At 40.5% G+C, this 21,863-nt stretch overlaps 1 protein-coding gene across 1 annotated transcript in view; it reads right to left on the bottom strand.

The window, feature by feature from the left end:
- CHRNA5 (cholinergic receptor nicotinic alpha 5 subunit) overlaps positions 1-21,467 on the bottom strand; it is a 42,473-nt gene extending 21,006 nt beyond the window's left edge. The window contains exon 1 of the mRNA XM_023552959.2: positions 21,385-21,467. The gene's annotated coding sequence lies outside the window, so the exon portion shown is untranslated. The remainder of the gene's footprint in view (positions 1-21,384) is intronic.
- Positions 21,468-21,863: the final 396 nt, after the last annotated feature.

Here is a 21,863-nt window from a genome sequence, read left to right as displayed (position 1 = left end):
CTCGGCCTCCTGCTCTTTCCACCTAACATCTTCTACCTCGTGACATCTTTCCAGAAGAGGAGCCTAACTATTGCCACACCCCAGACAGCTCTAGCTGATTGATTCCACCTTCTATCAGGCCCTGCACAAGGTGCCAACAACACACTAGTAAATAAAACCAAAGGCATCCATGTTTATAGTCCAGTAGGAGAGAATGAAGGAGCCCTGGTGGGACAGTGGTTTAAGTGCTAACCTGCTAACCAAAAAGTTGACAGTTTGAACCAAACCCACCAGCTACTCCATGGGAGAAAAGGCCTGGCAAACTGCTCCCATAAAGATTACAGCCTAGGAAACCCTATGGTCAGTTCTACTCTGTCATATAGGGTCACTGTGAGTAGAAATCTACTCGACAGCACACAACAACATATGTAAACTGTATCTCAGTAAAGCTGTTATTTTTAAAAAGAGGGAGCCTCGTTATGATTAAGAAATAGATGTACCATATAGCAATAATTAAGAATCCAGAAAACCTAAGAAAGAGTATAGACATAACCTTTAGAAGAACTTTATTTAAACACAGTTCTCGTAAGTTTTCCTCTGCAGACGATAATGAAGAAAACCTAACGTGCAATGCCACTGCGTTTATTTTCCTCCTTTCTCTTTAATGTATTATACATTTCCCAATAACTGTCTATTTTTCATAACTGTTTTAATGCATAGAATATGACATTAGATTACTAAAAATGTCAAATGCACATCTTTAAAATGTTAACAGCAAATGGGAATTAGAAAATGTTTCTAAGAGTAAAGTAGTTGCTTTTTTACCTCAAAAAACCTTTAAACCTACCAATGAATTTTGCTAATCAAAAGTTATTACATAGTAATAAAACTCTAACAACTGACGAAATCATTTGATGAACCAAATCTCAATTGTAAATTAATGAAAAGAAAAAATATATATTACGCAGGATTTGAAAAATGCATCAAAGTCGGGATTTATATGGTCGATCCTCATTATTCACAGATTCCACATTTGTTAATTCGCCTGCTTCCTAAAATTTGCTTGTGACCCCAAAGTCAACATTAATGATCATTTGAGGTCATTTGCAGACCTGCAGAGTGGCAAAAAATTCAAATCACTTGACACACACATCCCTACCGGGGTCAAACCGGATGACACTCTGCCTTCTTGTTTCCATTCTCATACTGTAAACAAATGTCCTTTTTAGGGTCTATTTATTTATTTATTTTTTACCATGTTTTTCACATTTTTGTTGGAGATTTCGCTGTCTAAAATGGCCTCCAAGCATAGCGCCATCTAGTGTCCCTAAGTACAAGAAGGTTGTGAGGTTCCTTACAGAGAAAATAAGTGTATTAGGGAAGCTTCATTCAGGCATGAGTAAGTTATAGAGCTGTTAGCCACAAGTTCAATGTTAATGAATCAACAATATATATTAAATAAAGCGTCTTTAAGCAGAAACATACATAAAACAAGGTTATATATTGATCAGTTGATGAAAATGCAGTGAGAGGCTTGCAGGGACCTAACTCTGTATTTCCCCAAGGAGCAATGGCTTAGTATTTGCTAACTCAGTGTTCACACCAACTTTACAAAACATAATTATCAGAATCAATTGTACTTCTTACAAAGTCTAAAATAAGTATTAATACATTATTCCATTTACTATTAAACAAGGGCAAAAGTAACCATAATGTGGAAGCTATTTGCCTAGCCACAAAACAAAGCATTGCATTTCTATGAAACAGCTCAGCAGTTTCTTTTAAAGTTAAACTTACACTTATTGTATAAGACAGCAATTACACTACTAGATTATTTACCCAAAAGAAATGAAAGCATGTGTCCATCAAAAGACTTGTACATAAAAATACTCGTAGCAGCTTCATTCATAATAGCACCAACAGAAGAAACCCCAAAGGTCCATCCACGGGAAAATAAATAAACGGTGTGGTACACTTATCTGTGGAATACTAGTCAGCAATAAAAAATCACTGATACACACAACAGCACGTCAGAGGCATTATGCTGAGTGAAAAAAATAAAGACACACAAGTCTACAAAATATGATCCCATTTACATGAAGGTCTAGAAGATCATACTGATGATCTAGAAGGTCATAGTGATATATGTCACAAATACATACACACACCCCATTTCATGAACTGAAAGACTATTCTGTTTGACTGAGCTATTTGTCAATCCTTATGCCATTACCATACCATCTTGATTATTGCAACTATTATAGGAAGTCTTGAAGTTAGATAGTGTAAGGAGTCTTGAAGTTAGATAGTGTAAGTTCTCCAACTTTATTCTTCTTTGTCAAGATTGCTTTGGATATTCTACGTCCCTGCATTTTTATATACATTTAGAATCAGTTTGTCTATTTTTACAAAAAAGGCTGCTGGAATTATGATTGGAATTGTGTTGAATCTGTAGATGAACTGGGGTGGAACTGATACCTTGACAGTACCAAATCTTCCAATACCTATCCATGTTGAGTAGATCTTTAATGTCTCTCATCAGTGTTTTGTAGATTTCAATGTAGAAGTCCTTAGTTAAATTTATTCCTTAGTATTTTATAGGTTAGTATCACTTTCGTGCATAAAATTGTTTTCATTTCCTTTTCTGTTTATTGCTTGAATTGATAATAGAATAAAAACATCTATTTCTGGCAAGTATTTTTTATCTATTTTAACAAACACATGGCATTTACTACAGCCAGGCACTCTTCCAACCAATTAAAAATGTGTGTGTAATAAAAAAAAATAAAAATTTAAGTAACAGGTATGGAGAAACCAAGGCACAGAGTGATTAAGTAGCTCACTGGAAACACAGCTCCCAAACGGGATTAGAACGCAGGCAGTCTAACTGCACGATCCAAGGTCTCAACCACTAGGTTATGCTGTCTCTCTGATGTGGGAAATGTATGAGGTTGTTCTCATATGTTGGTGGTAGAAATGCAAAGTGTTACTGCCTTTTTGAAAATAATCTTGCAACATTTTAATTTTACAATTAAAGATTGCCTGTCTTTAATTGCAGCCCCTTGATCCAGCAACCCCACACCTGAACCCCATAGCAAGAAAAACACCAGTAAATAAGGACATATGCACAAGAATGTTTACTGTAACTTCCCACTGTAAAATTGTGGCAAAAATCTAGAAACGACACAACCGAATCAAGTATAGCACATCCGTTACATGAAATATTATGTGGTCATTAAAAGACTGCGTAAGAGATATGTCAACTGACTTAGATTTTCATGAGGTACTGTTGGAGTGAAAAAAGCGCAGAGAAGGGTGTATAATATAACCCTATTTAAAAAAAAAATCAATGATTAAAATATATCCATCTATCTATATGATTATATAGAAAATTATGGAAGTTTACATATACTAGGTTATTAACAAGGGTTGGCTGGGAAGGTACTGATGTGATTTTGGGGAAGAAGGGGACCAAAGAGATCAGAAGGGCAAGGGTACAAAAAAGAAAAGGGGGAAATACTTCACTAAACAAAAAAAAATATTCTCCAAGTAGCTAAACTCGTCAAATAAGCTACAAGTTTCTTAAACTTTCTCACATCTTCATGCACATTCAGCACACAGGCACACCACTGATTTTAGGTAAACTTTTCAAATTGCTTGATTATTAAAATAAAACATTTTACACAGAAACTGGGCCCTAGCAAACTGGGTGATATTATCATCTTTCACCATCCAGCTTTATGTTAGGAGCTTTAGCCAAGGGTCAAACCACTTGCTTAATTTCTTTTCTTACTTTTCATTTCTACTGAGAAAACCCTCTCACAGAGTATCAGGAATGGCAGCAAGTGTCAGCAGGTCTGAATAGTCAACCCAAATAGACCTAGACATGTTTGAGAAGATTTTTCACTAACGAACACTTTTAGTCTCACATCAGACTGTAGCTCGGCTTTTATTTATCTAAGTGGTCCCTTCAAGTCCAGTCCCTTCCTACAGAGTCCTGGTGGCCCCTTTCTCTGACCCATCTTCCCCGTCTTTTCCTTTTCCCCTCACCTCAGGGAATTATTTTCTCCTATCAAGGAGAAGCTCTGCCATTATGTAGTCTATACCAAGTCCCTTCTGTTCCCCACAAGGTCAAGGTTTTTGAAACTCAGAAGACAAAAATGAACTCCTTTCTGCTGCTGCATTTCTTCCCTTAAGTATGAACACAAAACTACGGAGCCTGAACAGAAACAGAGAAGAGCCAAAGGGTAAAATGAAATACCAGTGACATTAATATTTCAGAAGGAACTCTGGTGGCACAACAGTTAAGCACTCGGCTGCTAACTCAAAGGTTGGCAGTTTAAACCCATTTAGCAGGTCTGCAGGAGAAAAGACCTGGCAATCTGTTTCCATTAAGATACCAAACTAAAGAAACCAAACCAACCGCTATGAAGTCTATTCCAACTCATAGCAACCCTATAAGACAGAGGACTGTAGAACTGCCCCACAGGGTTTCCAAGGCTGTAAATCTTTACAGAAGCATACTGCCACGTATTTCTATCAGGGAGCAGCTGGTGGATTCGACCTTTCAGTTAGCAGCTGAGTACTTTAACCACCACACCACCGGGGCTCCTCCATTAAGATTACAGCTTAGAAAACCATATGGGCAGTTGTACTCTGTCACATGGGGTCACTATGAGTCAAAATTGACTCGATGGCACACAACAACAACAAATATTTCAAAATATTATTGTATCACACTGGTATCTTATTCTCAAAACTAAAAATCACATTTTGTCCCTTGAACGATCGGCTCTGTATATTTAAGATCTGACTGTATCAATGAGCTATGCTACTCTCGGATATCTGAAATCAGAAAAACCAGGTTTAGTGGCATTATGAGTGCCGTGAAAAAACGTTTCTCTCAAATCCCACAAGTTTAAGAACTCAGGCGTACGCTATTCCCCTCAAGAGCCAGACTATTTCACAGTGGAAAAGCAGAGTCTTACACACAGTGCCCATTTCTTCACACAACAAGCTGAACAACACACTTGGTGCCTGTGATTTCGTTGCATCTGCCATTTCTTACCGTCTCCAACGCTGCTGAAGCCTGATCCGGAAGCGTGCTGTTCCCCACAACTGTTCTCTGTGAAGGAAAGTGTGCGGGCTGCCATTCAGTGCACCGACATTCACTCGCATAGCGACACTCCCGCCCAGAGTTGGTAGTCTAACAGCATTGTTCTCAAGGCACTTTTCTTAGTATCCATCAGAGATCACAAAATCATCCTAGCTAAAATTAAAATCTCTCCTCCTGTAACATGCATTTTCAGTGATAAAGATAAAATGTTAGGCACATCTGCTCCTATGTATTGTGTACAAACCAAAAGGTGATTCACGCTCTGCATTTGTGGCTCTGTCTGAGTGTAAAGCCGAATGCCAAAGTATACAGGGGACAGTAATGGCTTGTCCACATGTATCAACAGATTTTGTCAATAGCTTCTTCTGCTTTCTCTTCAAGCAGAATAGTTTGTGCCCGGATTTACAAGCTTCTTATCAAAAAAAATAAAGCGTGCCTTAAACCCATTTTTGCCTCATAGAGTACATTCTACTCTGAATGATGTCACTGTGATCTTGGTCTCCTTTCTCTTTAGCAATAAAATTCATCAATTCTGTAAATTATTTTTTTATATTTGTTGTTCTTGTTGTTAGCTGCTGTCGAGTCGGTTCCGACTCATAGTGACCCTATGCACAACAGAATGAAACACTGCCCGGTCCTGAGCCATCCTTATAATCACTGTTATGCTTGAGCTCATTGTTGCAGCCACTGTGTCAACCCACCTCGTTGAGGGTCTTCCTCTTCTCTGCTGACCCTGTACACTGCCAAGCATGATGTCCTTCTCCAGGGACTCATCCCTCCTGACAACATGTCCAAAGTATGTAAGACACAGTCTCGCCATCCTTGCCTCTAAGGAGCATTCTAGCTGTACTTCTTCTAAGACAGATTTGTTCATTCTTTTGGCAGTCCATGGTATATTCAATATTCTTCGCCAACACCACAATTCAAAGGCGTCAATTCTTCTTTGGTCTTCCTTGTTCATTGTCCAGCTTTCACATGCATATGATGTGACTGAAAATACCATGGCTTGGGGTGAGGCGCACCTTAGTCTTCAGGGTGACATCTTTGTTCTTCAACACTTTGAAGAGGTCCTGTGCTGCAGATTTACCCAATGCAATGCGTCTTTTGATTTCTTGACTGTTGCTTCCATGGCTGTTGATTGTGGATCCAGGTCAAATGAAATCCTTGACAACTTCAATCTTTTCTCCGTTTATCATATTGCTCATTGGTCCATTTGTGAAGATTTTTGTTTTCTTTATGTTGAGGTGCAATCCATACTCAAGGCTGTGGTCTTTGATCTTCATTAGCAAGTGCTTCAAGTCCTCTTTGCCTTCAGAAAGCAAGGTTGTCTCATCTGCATAATGCAGGTTGTTAATGAACCTTCCTCCAATCCTGATGCCCCGTTCTTCTTCGTATAGTCCAGCTTCTAGGGTTATTTGCTCAACACAGAGATTGAATAGGTATGGTGAAAGAATACAACCGTGACACACACCTTTCCTGACTTTAAACCAATCAGTATCCCCTTGTCCTGTCCGAACAACTGCCTCTTGATCTATGTACAGGTTCCTCATGAGCACAATTAAGTGTTCTGGAATTCCCATTCTTCGCAATGTTATCCATAGTTTGTTATGATCCACACAGTCGAATGCCTTTGCATAGTCAATAAAACACAGGTAAACATCCTTCTGGTATTCTCTGCTTTCAGCCAGGATCCATCTGACATCAGCAATGATATCCCTAGTTCCATGTCCTCTTCTGAAACCAGCCTGAATTTTTGGCAGTTCCCTGTGGATATACTGCTGCAGCTGTTTTTGAATGATCTTCAGCAAAATTTTGCTTATGTGTGATATTAATGATATTGTTCTATAATTTCCACATTCGGTTGGATCACCTTTCTTGGGAATAGGCATAGATATGGATCTCTTTCAGTCAGTTGGCTAGGAAGCTGTCTTCCATATTTCTCGGCATAGACGAGTGAGCACCTCCAGTGTTGCATCTGTTTGTTGAAATATCTCAATTGATATTCCATCAATTCCTGGAGCCTTGTTTTTTACCAATGCCTTCAGAGCATCTTGGACTTCTTTCTTCAGTACCATCAGTTCCTGATCATATGCGACCTCCTGAAATGGTTGAACACCGACTAATTCTTTTTGGTATAATGACTCTGTGTATTCCTTCCATCTTCCCCCATGTGTATGTCAGTTTGTCGTACTGTGGGGGCTTGCGTGTTGCTGTGATGCTGGAAGCTATGCCACCGGTATTCAGATACCAGCAGGGTCACCCATGGAGAACAGGTTTCAGCTGAGCTTCCAGACTGAGACAGACTAGGATGAAGGACCCGGCAGTCTACTTCTGAAAAGCATTAGCCAGTGAAAACCTTATGAATTTTATATTTATTCTACAAAAGAATTGGTTGACAAAAAAAGCCACCATACCTTGTTTGAAAATGATACACATGCTTTGGGGGCTACCATTATTTGACAAAGTTTCACAATAAAATAATCCCTGGGTATTGGGGAATGGGTTACGGATAGGTGAAATCTGATTTTCAGCTTTCCTTTTTTGGCAGGATATGGGAAATAGTCTTACTTGGATATCCATTTGTCTCAGCACATACAGATTTATGCTCTGCATACAGACTGCAATTATGGCAAGATTCTGAATTGCACATTGCTATTTTTTTTTTTAATTTATTATCACTATTTTCAAGCCACTGATCCATTTCCATTTTTATAAAATGGGATATAATGCAACACAACAGTAACAACAAAAGAGTACAGTTAGCTAATGTCAACTATAACCCTCGAATTATGTGAAGCCTAGCTAAACTCAACACCGTAACAATCTGTCATGGATTGAATTATATTCCCCCAGAATGTGTTTCAACTTGACTAGGCCATGATTCCCATTTCCAGTATTGAGTGGTTGTCCTCCATTTTGTGAGCTGATACATTTATCCTATGTGTTGTAAATCCTCTGTGATATTAATGAGGCTGGATTAGAGGCAGTTATGTTAATGAGGCAGGATGCAATCTACAGGATTAGGTTGTATCTTGAGTCAACCTCTTTTGAGTTATAAAAGAAAGAAGTGAGCACAGAGGAGAGGGGCCTCATTACCACCAAGCAAGAAGAGCCAGGAACAAAGTACATCCTTTGGACATGGGGTCCCTGTACTGAGAAGCTCCTAGACCAGGGAAAGATTATGACAAGCACCTTTCCCCAGAGGTGAAAGAAAGAAAAAGCATTCCCCTGGGGCTGGTGCCCTGAAATCAGACTTCTAGCCTCCTAAACTGTGAGAGAATAAATTTCTCTTTGTTAAAGCCATCCACTTGTGGTACTTCTATCACAGCAGCACTAGATAACTAAGATAGTACCCAACAATTATTTTTAGAAATTTTACAGGAGGCTTATAAAACTGCACCTGGCGATAGAGAGCCAAGAAATTCTACTATAGCTATCTATTATAACACAAAATCCCAAAAGGGCATCTCCAAGGGTTATTGTTGTATACCCTCAAGTTGAGTCCGACTCATAGTAGCCCCATAGGACAGGGCAGAACTGCTCCATAGGGTTTCCTAGGTTCTAATCTTTATGGGAACAGATTCCCAGGTCTTTCTCCTGTGGAGCCACTGGTCGACTGGAATTACCAGCCTTTCAGTTAGCAGCCAAGCACTTAACCTTTGTGCCACCAGGGCTCCATCTCCAAGGATACTGCCACTAAAATAAGGTTAAGAAAAAAAAGAGACTGTTTTTGTGAAATTTGTATCTCCAATGCAGGCCTCTCATCCCAGTTCAGATGTGAATGTGCATTTCCCATCTCTGCTCTGATGTCTTAAAAGCACCATAAACTCACCATGTACAAAATCAAATTCATGATCTTCCCCCAAACGATCCCCTGCCAGTGTTCCTTGTCACAGTGAGTGGTCCATCATATGTCAGTTTCACAGACCTAGGCGTCATCTTTAACACCACCTTCTTCCTCATCCCCATATTCAATCCATCAGGAAACTATTAATTTTACCCCTTAAATATTCCTCATATCTGTCCATTTCTTACTCCCATTTGTTACTGCCAGCACCCTCATGTGAGATATCCACATCTCTCATCTGGACTACTGCAAAAGTCTACTACTGGAAGTGGTCTCCATGCTTCTTCTCTGCCCCCATCTAAATGGCTCTCTGCACAGACACCAAAGTGATCTATTAAAAACACAAATCTGATCATGTTACCAAAAAATACTCCCTTGCTTAAAACCTTTCCATACCTTTACATTGTATAAGATAGACCAAGATCCTCAGACCAAAGTGCTACATGGCCTGGCCCCTCCAGCCTCTTCTGGCACAGCTCTCCCCTTTGCTCTCTGCTCCAGCCACACTGACAGTTGAGCTTCTCAATTGCACTGCACTCCATTCCCTCAACCAAAGCAGGTGCCCTTCTTCCCTGTTGGAAATGCTCTCTGGGGCCCTCCATCTGGCTACTCACTCATGCTTCAACCTTAACTGAGGTATAACTTCCTCAGGAAAATTTCCCTGACCCCAAAGTCTCTATTAAGTTCCTCTGCATAGAACCATGTTTCTTTTCTGGTGGCACACTGGTTAATAGCTTGGCTGCTAACCAAAAGTTTGACAGTTCAAATCCACCAGCTACTCCTTGGAAATCCTATGGGGCAGTTCTACTCTGCCCTATAGGGCTGCTATGAGTTGGAATCAACTCGACGGCAACAGGTTTGGTTAATTATTTACACAATCTTGGGTGTATTTGATTAATTCATGTCTTCCCCCCTATAGTGTAAACTAATGTTAGCCCATACTGTGTTTTATTCATCATTATGTCCTTAGTACCTAACATACTGGCACATAAGGAGGTGCTCAGTTTGTTGAATGAATAGATATATTAATGAATAAATGAGTCTGTACCATGTGAAAATTCTCACTTATCTTTAACTATTTAGAGTTTTTACCATTCGGTTGTGAGGCAAATATTAAAACAGCTTTACAAATTTGGTCTTAAGGATTATGAGTCACTAGACTCAGCTTCTGGAAGTTACAGACTTGGTCTTCATCTTATTAAAATGTGAAGGAAGGCGGTATAACTTATTGGTTAAGAACTCAGGATTTAAATACAACAAAGAGAGCCACACTGCCTTCAGGGTAACCAGGTTGGGTTCAGTTCAGCTTCAAATGTGTGACCTGGAGGCAAGTTACTTAACTTCTTTGCATATCAGTTTCTTCATTTGTAAAATGGGTATAAAACAGTACCTACCTTATAAGCTTATTGTGAGAATTCAATGAAATCATACACACAAAGTACACAGCACAAAGTCATTCTTATTATTCCACAAACGATTGTTAAACTATTGGTAACTGAAAAGCCTGAAGAGACACACAAAAATACTGCAACAAAAACAATCAGTGCCTGCATAGCTACTGATTTCTACCTAAAAACTTTCCCATAGCCCAGCAAAGATCATCTTGGTACAGATTGTCCTAGGCAATGGAATCCCGCAAAAATACAAAGGAGGACCATGTTTGAAGCATTGGGCACTCCCAACACAGTGCAATGACAGTTCAATAACAAGCTTTCTTCAAGTTATATTCTTTAAAGCTAATACTAATAATTAGAATATCAACCTAGTAATAGCCACATAAATCATCTATCTCAGAAAAACAAAGAGAACCAAGGAATAAGGCACACTAAAAATAGGATGAGAGAGAAAAAATTAATGGGACATTTCTTTTGAAGTAATTAAAGGCACTCCCCAACTAACAAGAGAAAAACTAAGTTAAATACCTAAAAAAGGTACAACTGTGCAATATGTTATTAAGATTTAAATTTGGGTTCTGCAAATTTAATTTTAACTGTGAATATTATTAATCTAGTATTATGTATGTGGAGTGGGGAGAATGACTTACCAAAAAAATCTCACATTCAGGTCCTTTAGTGAAATCACATACACTTTCAAAGAAATGTAACCTTGCTCCTTAATTTCTGTAAGGTTAAGAGTACAGGACACAGAATTGCAAAGCTGAAAATTTTAATCTGAAATACTTAGTACCACTAATTGGCTGTTAGCCATCATTTGCCATAATTTTTCTAACTATATAAGAATATCTGTTGGCAAAATGTCCATAACTGTTAAAAGCAGATAGCAATAGAAGGTAAGCCAGGAAGCTACATTAGTGGAAACAGAACAACTAGAATGGAAATAATGGGAACGCTGACACATTGTGAAAAATGTAACTGAACAATATGTATAGAAATTGTTAAATGGGAATCTAATTTGCTATGTAAACTTTCACTGAAAACACAGTATTATTAAAAAAAAAAAGTGAATGGCAAGTATGTTTCGATTCATTATACTTGATCCTTTTTGTGTGTTTGATTTTTTTCTATTAAAAAAACATTGACAAAAAAGATAACTTCTGCTTAGCGCCAAGACTGTTGTAAATATAAATGAAATAATGTATATTAGCTTACTATGTCAAGTAGTATCTAAAGTAGTTTCAAATTTTTTCAAAGTCTTCTTCACTAAACTACCTGGTATGTGAGCACTGCTGTCTAGGAAATACATTATGTAGTCAAAAAGATGGATAACCAAAGATTTTTAAAACCAATTCTAGGAAGCTAACACTTGATAGTGTCCTCTACTGGCATTTTTTCACAAAGAACCATGATTTTTTTTTACCAAAAATATGGATTCTTGAAAAAGTCAACCAAGGTACTCTGTAGCTAAATATGAATAAACACAAATACTGGCAGTCTTTTGCCAATCCACAGGTAAATTAACAGACAGTATATAATCTTAAATTTCTTCCATAAATTCTTCTTGAGTCTTTAGCATCTGCTACAACTTGTGTGTACTAGAGCCTAACATACGACATCCAGTCCAATTCATTCATTCATTCAGCAAGTGCTGACTGGCTGCTTACTCTGCGCCAGCCTCCATGCCAGGTGCTAGGGGTATAACAGAAAACAAAGACATGGTGTCTGCCTTCCTGGGTACAACTGTGTACATTTATTTCCTTTCATTATATTAAAATTATAAAATTTTATGGCTCTATAGAAAACACCGGAAACCCTGATGGCGTAGCGGTTAGGTGCTACGGCTGTTAACCAAAGAGTCAGCAGTTCGAATCCGCCAGGCGCTCCTTGGAAACTCCATGGGGCAGTTCTACTCTGTCCTATAGGGTCGCTGTGAGTCGGGATTAACTCAACGGCACTGGGTTTGGTTAGAAAACACCATACAACATGAATGGTACCGCCTGATATTGTTCAGTGCACAACCTGTGTATGTGAACATGGCTGTGGCCCTGTCATCTAACACAGGATTTCTCAACTTGTCACTACTGACAGACAATTCTGGGTTGGATAACTCCTTGTTGTAGGGCAGTCCTGGGCACAGTAGGATGTTTAGCAGCATCCCTGGCTTCTCCTCACTATTTAATCCCCCCCACTTTGACAACCAAAAATACCTCTAGACATTGTCAAATATCCCAGGGCAGGGTCAGGAAGGAGGAGCAAAATCGCCCCCGGTTAAGAACCACAGGTCTCACATTAGAAGCTAGTAAGTGGCAAAGGGGAAACTAGGGCCCAGGTTCGTTTCTGCTTCTCTTAAAATCATTATTACAAAACCATAGTACTATCATTGTCAAAATCCAATCACAGAAGCACATCAAGAATGGGAGTTCTCAGTCGGAATTCTCCCACGCGCCATCTCCCTTCCTCCAAGGGTAACCATTAGTAAGTCTGCTGTGTAGACATTTTTAAATACACACACACAAAGAACAAATGCTTTCCTCACTTTAAGTTCTGCAACTTGTGTTTTTCATTCAGTACTATATCATGTCAGTACCCACTACCACTGCCGTCGAGTCAATTCCAACTCATAGTGACCCTATAGGACAGAGAAGAACTGCCCCATAGAGTTTCCAAGGAGCACCTGGTGGATACGAACTGCCGACCTCTTGGTTAACAGCCGTAGCACTTAACCACTATGCCACCAGGGTTTCCATCATGTCAACAGACCTATGCATCTCCATCACTTTCTTCACAGGCTGCAAAGTGGTCTGCATTATGGCCATATAACTCACTGAAGCTTTCACCACTGACCAGCATTTACACAGTCTTCAGTTTTGGTTATTTCTAATAAATGCTCCAATGGAAAAGATGCTACAATGAACATCCTTATATATCTCTTCTTCCATACTCATGCAAGTATTTCTATGGCATTGACTCTTTGAAGTGGAACTGCTGGGTCAAGGGTGCTGACATTTTAAATTTTGCAAGCTACTGCCAATAGCTTGCCTTTTCCTCTTCAGAGGCTGCCAAAAGAATGAAATAAGATAATGCACCTAAAAAGTTTGTAACAGTCATATATAATATGTTACATATCCCTCGTTTATAATCAAGGCATTCCTGGAGAAGTTAATTCCTCCTTCTAAGTCTCCTTGCATCTTTTTTAAGGTTGACAAAAAGTAACCTGGATTCCTTTTTTTAAAAAAATCCTCTTTGCAGCAGCTCTGGAAGAGCTATTTTAAGCAACAGCAAGATAAAGAGGTGAGCGTAATCAACCATTTTCATGGGAGGAAATGTGTACTATAGCCAACATTTTCAATGTGACAAAAGTATGCTTACTTATCACAATTTTAAGTATTACAGATGAAATGCACAAGTTTTTTTTTTTACTCCAGGCTTTTCATTATGTTTTATATTGATTTTTATAACAGAAATATAGGATAAAGTTTCTCTGCAAGTGATACGTGTAGTGAACCTAATTTAACATCTTGCCCTTAGTTTGAGAAAATATCTTCAGGCAGTGTCAAATTTAGGTCCAGTCAATAGTTCTCAAGTAGAGGAGACAACCTTCACATTTCAAAAAAAAAAAAGAGTTTGAACGTCATCAGATTAATAAATCCATAACTCACTATTTTAATTTGGTACCATATATAAATAAATATTTATTAGCAATAAGTCTGAGCTAATACATTTACTATACTGCGGAATAAAATGCTTAATAGTACACGAAGTTGCCTCAGTTCCATACAGCCTGTATGACCTCGACAAGACTCTTGAAAATCTCTTTAAAACTGTCCAATTACAAATGAACACTGAGGAATGGGAGGGAATATGGAAAGGTGAAGACAGCTGCTTTTGTCAGAATGGTGGGACAGTGCTTCTTTTCTTTCCTCAGTTTCTATTGTTCTTATGTTGTTTGAGCTTTTCATTGTAAATTCAGTGTGTCCATAATTACTTTCATCACATCCCTTTGAGAGCTCACCTGATTGATACGGATAGGGAATTGTCTACGATCTTGCTATCCAAAGCGAGGTACTCTGACTGGAAACATCCACACCACATGGGAGCTTGTTAGAAATGCAGGATCTCAGGCCCCACTTCCAACCTACTGAATCACCATCCTCATTCTAACAAGATCCCAGGGGATTCATGTGCACACTGAAGTTCAAGAAACCCTGGTCTACAAACAGCAAAAGACAAAATGAATGAGACCTCATAAAAATTAAAAACTTCTGTTCTTCAAAAGACTTTACCAAAAAGTGAAAAGTCAAGCTACAGACTAGGAGAACATCTTCAGACACCATATAACTGAGAAGAATCCAATAGCCAAAATATACATAAAACTTCAACAACTTAACAACAAAAAGACAAACAACCCAGTCATAAAATTGGACAAAGGACTTGAATAGACATTTTACCAAAGAGGATATTCAAATGGCCACCAAGCACATGAAAAGATGCCCAATGTCATTAGCAATCACAGATGCAAATCAAAACCACAATGAGACACCATTTCCCTCCCACCAGGATGGCTAAGACTAAAAAAAGAGAAAATAACAAATGTTGGTGAGGATGTGGGGAAATTGGAACCCTTATTCATTGCTGGTGGGAATGCAAAATAGTACAGCTGCTATGGAAAACAGTCTGGCAGTTCCTTAAAAAAAAAAAAACTAAAAAGAGAACTATCATATGACCCAGCAATTCCACTCCTAGGAATATACTCTAAAGACTTGAAAGCAAAGACTCAGAGACATGTACACCAATGTTCACTGCAGCACTATTCACAACAGCCAAAAGGTGGAAACAACCTAAAGGCCCATCAACAGATGAATGGATAAACAAAATGTAGTACATACACACAATAGAATACTACTCAGTAGGGGAAATGAGGTCTTGATACATGCTATAATATGGATGGAGTGTGAAGACGTTATGCTGAGTGATATAAGTCAATCACAAAAGGACAAATATCATTAAGACCTCATTTATATAAAAACACAAGAAAAGGCAAATGTATAGAGACCAAAGTTTATTAGCGGTTACCAGGGGTTGGACAGAGTGGTAAGAAGGGAGTTAATGGTGATGGAAAAATCACATTGATTAAGGGTAGGGCTGCACAGCCGATTATTGCAATTGCTGTCAATAAGTTTGGAAATCCTTGTGGCGTAGTGGTTAAGAGCTACGGCTGCTAACCAAAAAGTCGGCAGTTCAAATCCACCAGGCACTCCTTGGAAACTGTATGGCACAGCCCCCCACAACAAAGAATTACCCAGCCCGAAATGTCATCAGAGGTTGAAAAAGCCCTTACCTAGAGAAAAAACAGTTCTGTCCAATTCCATACACACCACTGACTGTAAAATAATAGTTAGGAGTAGAGATATTCAAAGTTCATATTGTCCTTTTTGTTAGAATTAATTTTCATATTTAACTTCTACTTTTACTGGTAAAAAAAAAAAGCTGTACTGCATAATTCTACTTTAGAAGAAAAGAACATGAGGTCACTTAAGGCAGCACAGTAGGAGTAACAGTATCATGTATCCCCAAAATGGAAATAAAGCATGTAAATTTTAGTCACTGAGCAGAAAAGGACCATTAAAAATGATCTTTTCTATCCTGTTGTCATTATAAAACTATACCTATGCTGTCCTGGGGAGATTTCTAAAGAAACAAATTCTAAACTTCTTTCAAAAACTATCCCAACATTTAACAACTCTCATTGTCAAGATATGCCTGTCTAATATTAAACTTAAAATATCATCTGAAATAATTTAATTCCAATTCTTAGGAAAGAAGAATAAGGCTATTAGAAGAAAAATGTACTGAAATTACTAAAAATTCATATCCTAACTATAAAAAGTTACTTGTTAGATCTAATTTGTAGATTATAGTTTGAAAAAAGAAAAACCCTATTCTGACAAACTCTGAAAAACTTTACATAGTTCAATTAGTAGGCTGCATTCATAAACTCAGGTATACCTGCGACATTATCAGGAGATACACAGATGAATAAATCTCTACCTTCCAGGTACTTTTAGTCTAGCTTATTAAAGCATATTTAGTATTTGCAAACAAATCAAAATAATTTTAACTTCAAATTTAATTGAGCGAAAAGTTTATCTAAGGACATGAGGCACTAGATACTCTTCTGGATGTAATCGTAACAGAAGTAGAGGTGACACAAAGACACAAGGGAAAGTTTAGTCCAAAGGACTAACAGACCACAACTACCACGGCCTCTACCAGAATGAGTCCAGCACAACCAGATGGTGCCCAGCTACTGACCACTACAGACCACTGACTGTTCTGACAGGGATCACAACAGAGGGTCCCTGGACAGAGCTAGAGAAAAATGTAGAACAAAATTCTAACTCACAAAAAAAGAAGAGACTTACTGATCTGACAGGGACTGGAGAAACCCTGAGAGTATGGCCCCTGGGCACCCTTTTAACTCAGTAATGAAGTCACTCCTGAGGTTCTCCCTTCAGCCAAAGGTTAGACAGGCTCATAAAACAAAACAAGGCTAAATGGACACACCAGCCCAGGGGTGAGGACAAGAAGGCAGGACAGGACAGGAAAGCTGGTAACAGGGAACCCAAGGTTGAGAGGTGGAGAGTGTTGACACTTCATGGGGCTGGCAAACAATGTCACAAAACAGTATCTGTATTAATTGTTTAATGAGAAACTAACTTCCTTTGTAACTCTTCATCTAAAGTACAAAAAAAAAAAAAATAGAGATGACAACCACTATGTATGTACTTGTGTTAACTTCTGAAAATGCTAATGAAATGACTAAATGGGAGAAGAAAGAAAACTTTCATAGCTCTCATTTTCCATGAAATAATTATTTTATTTTCCTTTGAATGAAACAGAACTCAGCCACTACACATACTAAAAACATAACATTTCAACCATTTCAATGTCACACTGTTAAGAAATATAACTAATGGCTACCTTATTTCCATAAATCACTATTCCAAATCACAATTAGGTCACAATTAAAAAGGTCTGTATTATCTTAATGTACTGGTTAATTTTCTATACCTTGATACAGACAAAACTGCCTCCCGAGCCACCTTTCACAGCTTCATGACCTCCCCTTAGCCAAAGAGGTATGACTACTGGCTGACCAGACATTCTCTTTTCCTGGGGATTGGCTCACAGAAAACCATAAGGAAGAGTTATTAAGAATTTAGGATGAGTATGAAAACAATAAATGCCAATATAAGATTACAGCTGAAAGAACCTAAAAAACATTGACTACCACCCTCTCATTTTATACACGCATTGTTATGTGACCCTAGTTGCTCTCCCCATAATGTGACAACACACTCCTCCTCCTCTCCACCTATGTCCATTCAACCAGCTCCTGTCCCCCTCTTCCCTCTCACTTCACCTCCGGACAGCAGCTGCCCACTCAGTCTCACCTGTCTACTTGAGCTAGAAGCACACTCCTCACCAGTACCATTTTATGACTTATAATCCAGTCTAATCTTTGTCTGAAGAGTTGGCTTCGGGAATGGTTTTAGTTTTGGGCTAACAGACACCCTCTCATTTTAAAGAGAAAGAAATAAAGGATCAGCAAGGTCAAGAAACCTGCCAGAGGAAACAGCAAGTTGGCTGAAGGTCTCCTGCCTCCCACAGAGTACTCTTTCAGCCACCCAACACTGAAAGGCATTGATGCACAGTAGCATATCAACAATTAGGAGCAAGTGTGCAATTCCATCATCCACTCACTATCACTTTGTTCTTCAAGATGATCACTTACTAAAAGCACAGAGAATTTTAGAATTTTAGAGCTGGAAAGGGGAGCCTTTAATGATACCTCAGCTTATGGATGAGAGAAATAATATCCAGAGAGATACTACCATTCCATTCATTTGTTCCACATTTACTCAGCTCCTACAATAAGTCAGGTCTCGGAAATACAAACAGGGAAATACAAAACGATTATTAAAAGAGAAGTATTCACTAAGTAGGAAACTCTGACGGCATAGTGGTTAAGAGCTGCAGCTGCTAACCAAAAGGTCAGCAGTTTGAATCCACCAGGCGCTCCCTGGAAACTCTATGGGGCAGTTCTACTCTGTCCTATAGGGTGGCTATGAGTCGGAATTGACTGGACTGCAACGGGTTTTTCAGGTTTATTCACTAAGTGGAAAAAAAAAATTTTTTTTTAAGTGGAGCGGGGGGCAAAAGGAGGAAGCAGTCAACTCAGTGTTTTTAACAGGGAACACTAGGCATGAGCAGACGGCTCCTATACACCACTTAATGATTGGCTACAATGTTTTACATGAAAACATTTAAAGATCTGCATTCAAAAGATTCCAGTTTCACCAAAAGCGGGGAGGACTACCATTTTCTAGAGTATCTGGCCCTGTGCCTGGCATTTTACATATACTTAATCCTGAAAAACACTGAGAAGTATGCAGTGCTCACCCCATTTTTCAAAAAAGGAAACCAGCAGAAGCCTGTCCAAGCCAGGATAAATCAGAGCCGTAATTTGAACCCTGGTTTGTCTGGCTCTCAAACTGCAATCCTTTCTGTTAAACTCTGACTGCCTCTGCACAGAGCTTTTCCTTTGTTTGAATCACCCTCTACATTACATATTTCTCTTCAGTCTACATTAAGCAATACACTTAGGTTAAAATCTCCTCTTGCCACAAATAGCTCTAGTCTTCAAAGTTATTACTCCCTAGACATCTAAGTCAATTGGCAAAATAAAATCTATTAAGAAAACATTCTGCATTCCACTTTGAAGTGTGGTGTCTGGGGTCTTAAACGCTAGCAAGCAGCCATCTAAGATGCATCAATGAGTCTCAACCCACCTGGATCAAAGGAGAATAAAGAACACCAAGGTCACAAGGTAATTATGAGCCCAAGAGACAGAAAGGGCGACATGAACTAGAGACTTACATCATCCTGAGACCAGAAGAACTGGACGGTGCCCGGCCACAACTCATGACTGCCCTGACAGGGAGCACAACAGAGAACTCCTGAGGGAGCAGGAGAACAGTGAGATGTAGACCCCAAATTCTCATAAAAAGACCAGACTTAATGGTCTGACTGAGACTAGAAGAACCCTGGCGGTCATGGTCCGCAAACCTTCTGTTGGCCCAGGACAGGAACCATTCCCAAAGCCAACTCGTCAGACATGGACTGGACTGGACAATGGGTTGGAGAGAGATGCTGATGAGGAGTGAGCTACTTGCACCATGTGGATACTTCAGACTATGTTGGCATCTCCTGTCTGGGGGGGAGAAGGAAGGGTAGAGGGGGTTAGAAACTGGCAAAATGGTCATGAAAGGAGAGACTGGAAGGAGGGAGCAGGCTGACTCATTAGGGGGAGAATAAATGGGAATATGCAGTAACTGACCCATCAACATCCTGCCTCGTTAACATAATAAACATAACTGTCAGAGATTATGTCCCCCCCAAAAAATGTATATATCAATTCCCAGTATTGTGTGATTTTCCTATATGCTATAAATCCTGCCTCTATGATGTTAATATGGGAGGATGGGCTGCAGTTGTGTTAGTGAGCCAGGACTCTACCTACAAGACTGGATTGTGCCTTGAGGCAATCTCTTGAGATATAAAAGAAAGAAGCAAGCAGAGAGACGGGGAGACCTCATACCACCAAGAAGGCAGTGCTGGGAGCAGAGTGTGTCCTTTGGACCCAGGGTCCCTGCACCGAGAAACTCCTAGTCCAGGGTAAGACTGATGAGAAGGCCAACAGAGAGACTTCCCCTGGTGCTGACACCCTGAATTTGGACTTTTAGCCTACTTTACTGTGAGAAAATGAACTTCTCTTTGTTAAAGCCACCCACTTGTAATATTTCTGTTATAGCAGCACTAGATGACCAAGACAATAACCTACTCCTCATTGGAGCTCTCACTGGAGCACAATGGTTGAGAGTTCGGCTGCTAACCAAAAGGCTGGTAGTTCGAATCCACCAGCCACTCCTTAGAAACCCATGGGGCAGTTCTATTCTGTCCTATAGGGTTGCTATGAGTCAATATCCACCCCACCGCAATGGCTTGGGTTTTTGGTAATCCTCATTGACATAACCTAATTCTGCCTCATTAACATAATAAACACAACCCATTCAGAAATGTCATTATAACCACAGGCAGAGATTAAGAGTTACAAAACATTTTGGGGGGACACAATTCAATCCGTAACATTCCACACTTCATGTTCTGGCCAAATGTAAAACACATTCACCCTGTCACATCACCCCAAAGTCTTAAATCAACTCCAAGTTCAAACTCTCATCTTTATCATCTAAATCAAATATGGGTAAGGCTTTAGGCGTATTCCATTCTGGGGCAAAATTCCTCTTCATCCGAAAACCTGTGAAATCTAGACTACGAATTATGTGTTTCCGAAGTGCAATGGTGGAACAGGCAGAAGGTAGACATTTCCATTACAAATGAGAGTAATTGTGGGGAAAGAAGGGATAAGAGGCAGCAAGCAAGTCCAAGACTCAGCAGAACAAACTACATTAGCTCTCAAAGCTCTCTAAGCAGCTAATGAATTTAGGACGCAAAGATTAATCCAGCAGCCAGAAAGTATGCTGCCTAGTATTCTACAGCAGACACATTTCATTTTGGGGAGCAAAAGGAAAGATTTTCAAATGCTGGAGAGAGGGCTGCGGGGGGGGGGACGGGGTAGTGGTGATCAAGTCGCAACCCCTAGTATTAAAAGCCCCCCCCAAAAAAACCCATACTTCCCTGTGAATAAAGTAACAAAGCAGAAGCCCGACTGCTACCACAAAAGGGCATTTTTCATTGAAAAAGTTGTACGGGAAGTCCATCGTAAGTCCCCCAGCTGTCTCCAGTGATGCCGGTCATGAAACAACAGGCAAAGCGCACTTTTCACGGCACTTCAGTCTCCAGGGAAACACGCCAACCGCCCTCCCCAACCAGGTCGGGGTGCCCGCCGCTCCCGCGCCGCTCCCGGGCGACCGACCAGCAGGCGAGCGCCCGGACCCGCCTCTCCCGCGGCCCGGGCTCACCTCCCTGCGCGCCGTCCCCCGCGCCGGCCGGACCCCAGCGCCCTGCGACCAGCAGAAAAAGCAGGAGCAGGCGCAGCGGGCGGAGCCCGGGTCCGAGGACCGCGGGCCTGGGCGCCGGCAGCAAGTCGCCGGGCGACCCCCGCGCCGCCATCGCCCCGAACCTGCAGGCGCCTCACGACCGCCGCCTGGGGAACGCGGGCTCCTGGGAGGTGGGGCCGGGGCTGGGCGTCGAAGCAGAGGGAGCGAGGACGCCGCGGCCGGGAGGCTCCGCGCCTTAGCGCGCGCCGGGGTAGCGCCCCAGCCCCGCGGCAGCCACTTCAGCCCCGCGGCTTTGGGCGGGCTGCCGACGCGCGCGCCGGCTCCCTCCGCCCGGCCCGGCCCCAACCGGCCCCGGCTTATTCTCTCTGGCCCCGCCCCATCGTTCATAGTCCCGCCCACGCCCCGCCCAGCGCTGCCCCAGCCCCGCCTCATCTGCCCCA

This window comes from Loxodonta africana, chromosome 13 (genome assembly GCF_030014295.1).
Source record: "Loxodonta africana isolate mLoxAfr1 chromosome 13, mLoxAfr1.hap2, whole genome shotgun sequence".
Lineage (NCBI taxonomy): Eukaryota > Metazoa > Chordata > Mammalia > Proboscidea > Elephantidae > Loxodonta > Loxodonta africana.
This window is presented reverse-complemented; position numbering and strand designations above follow the sequence as displayed.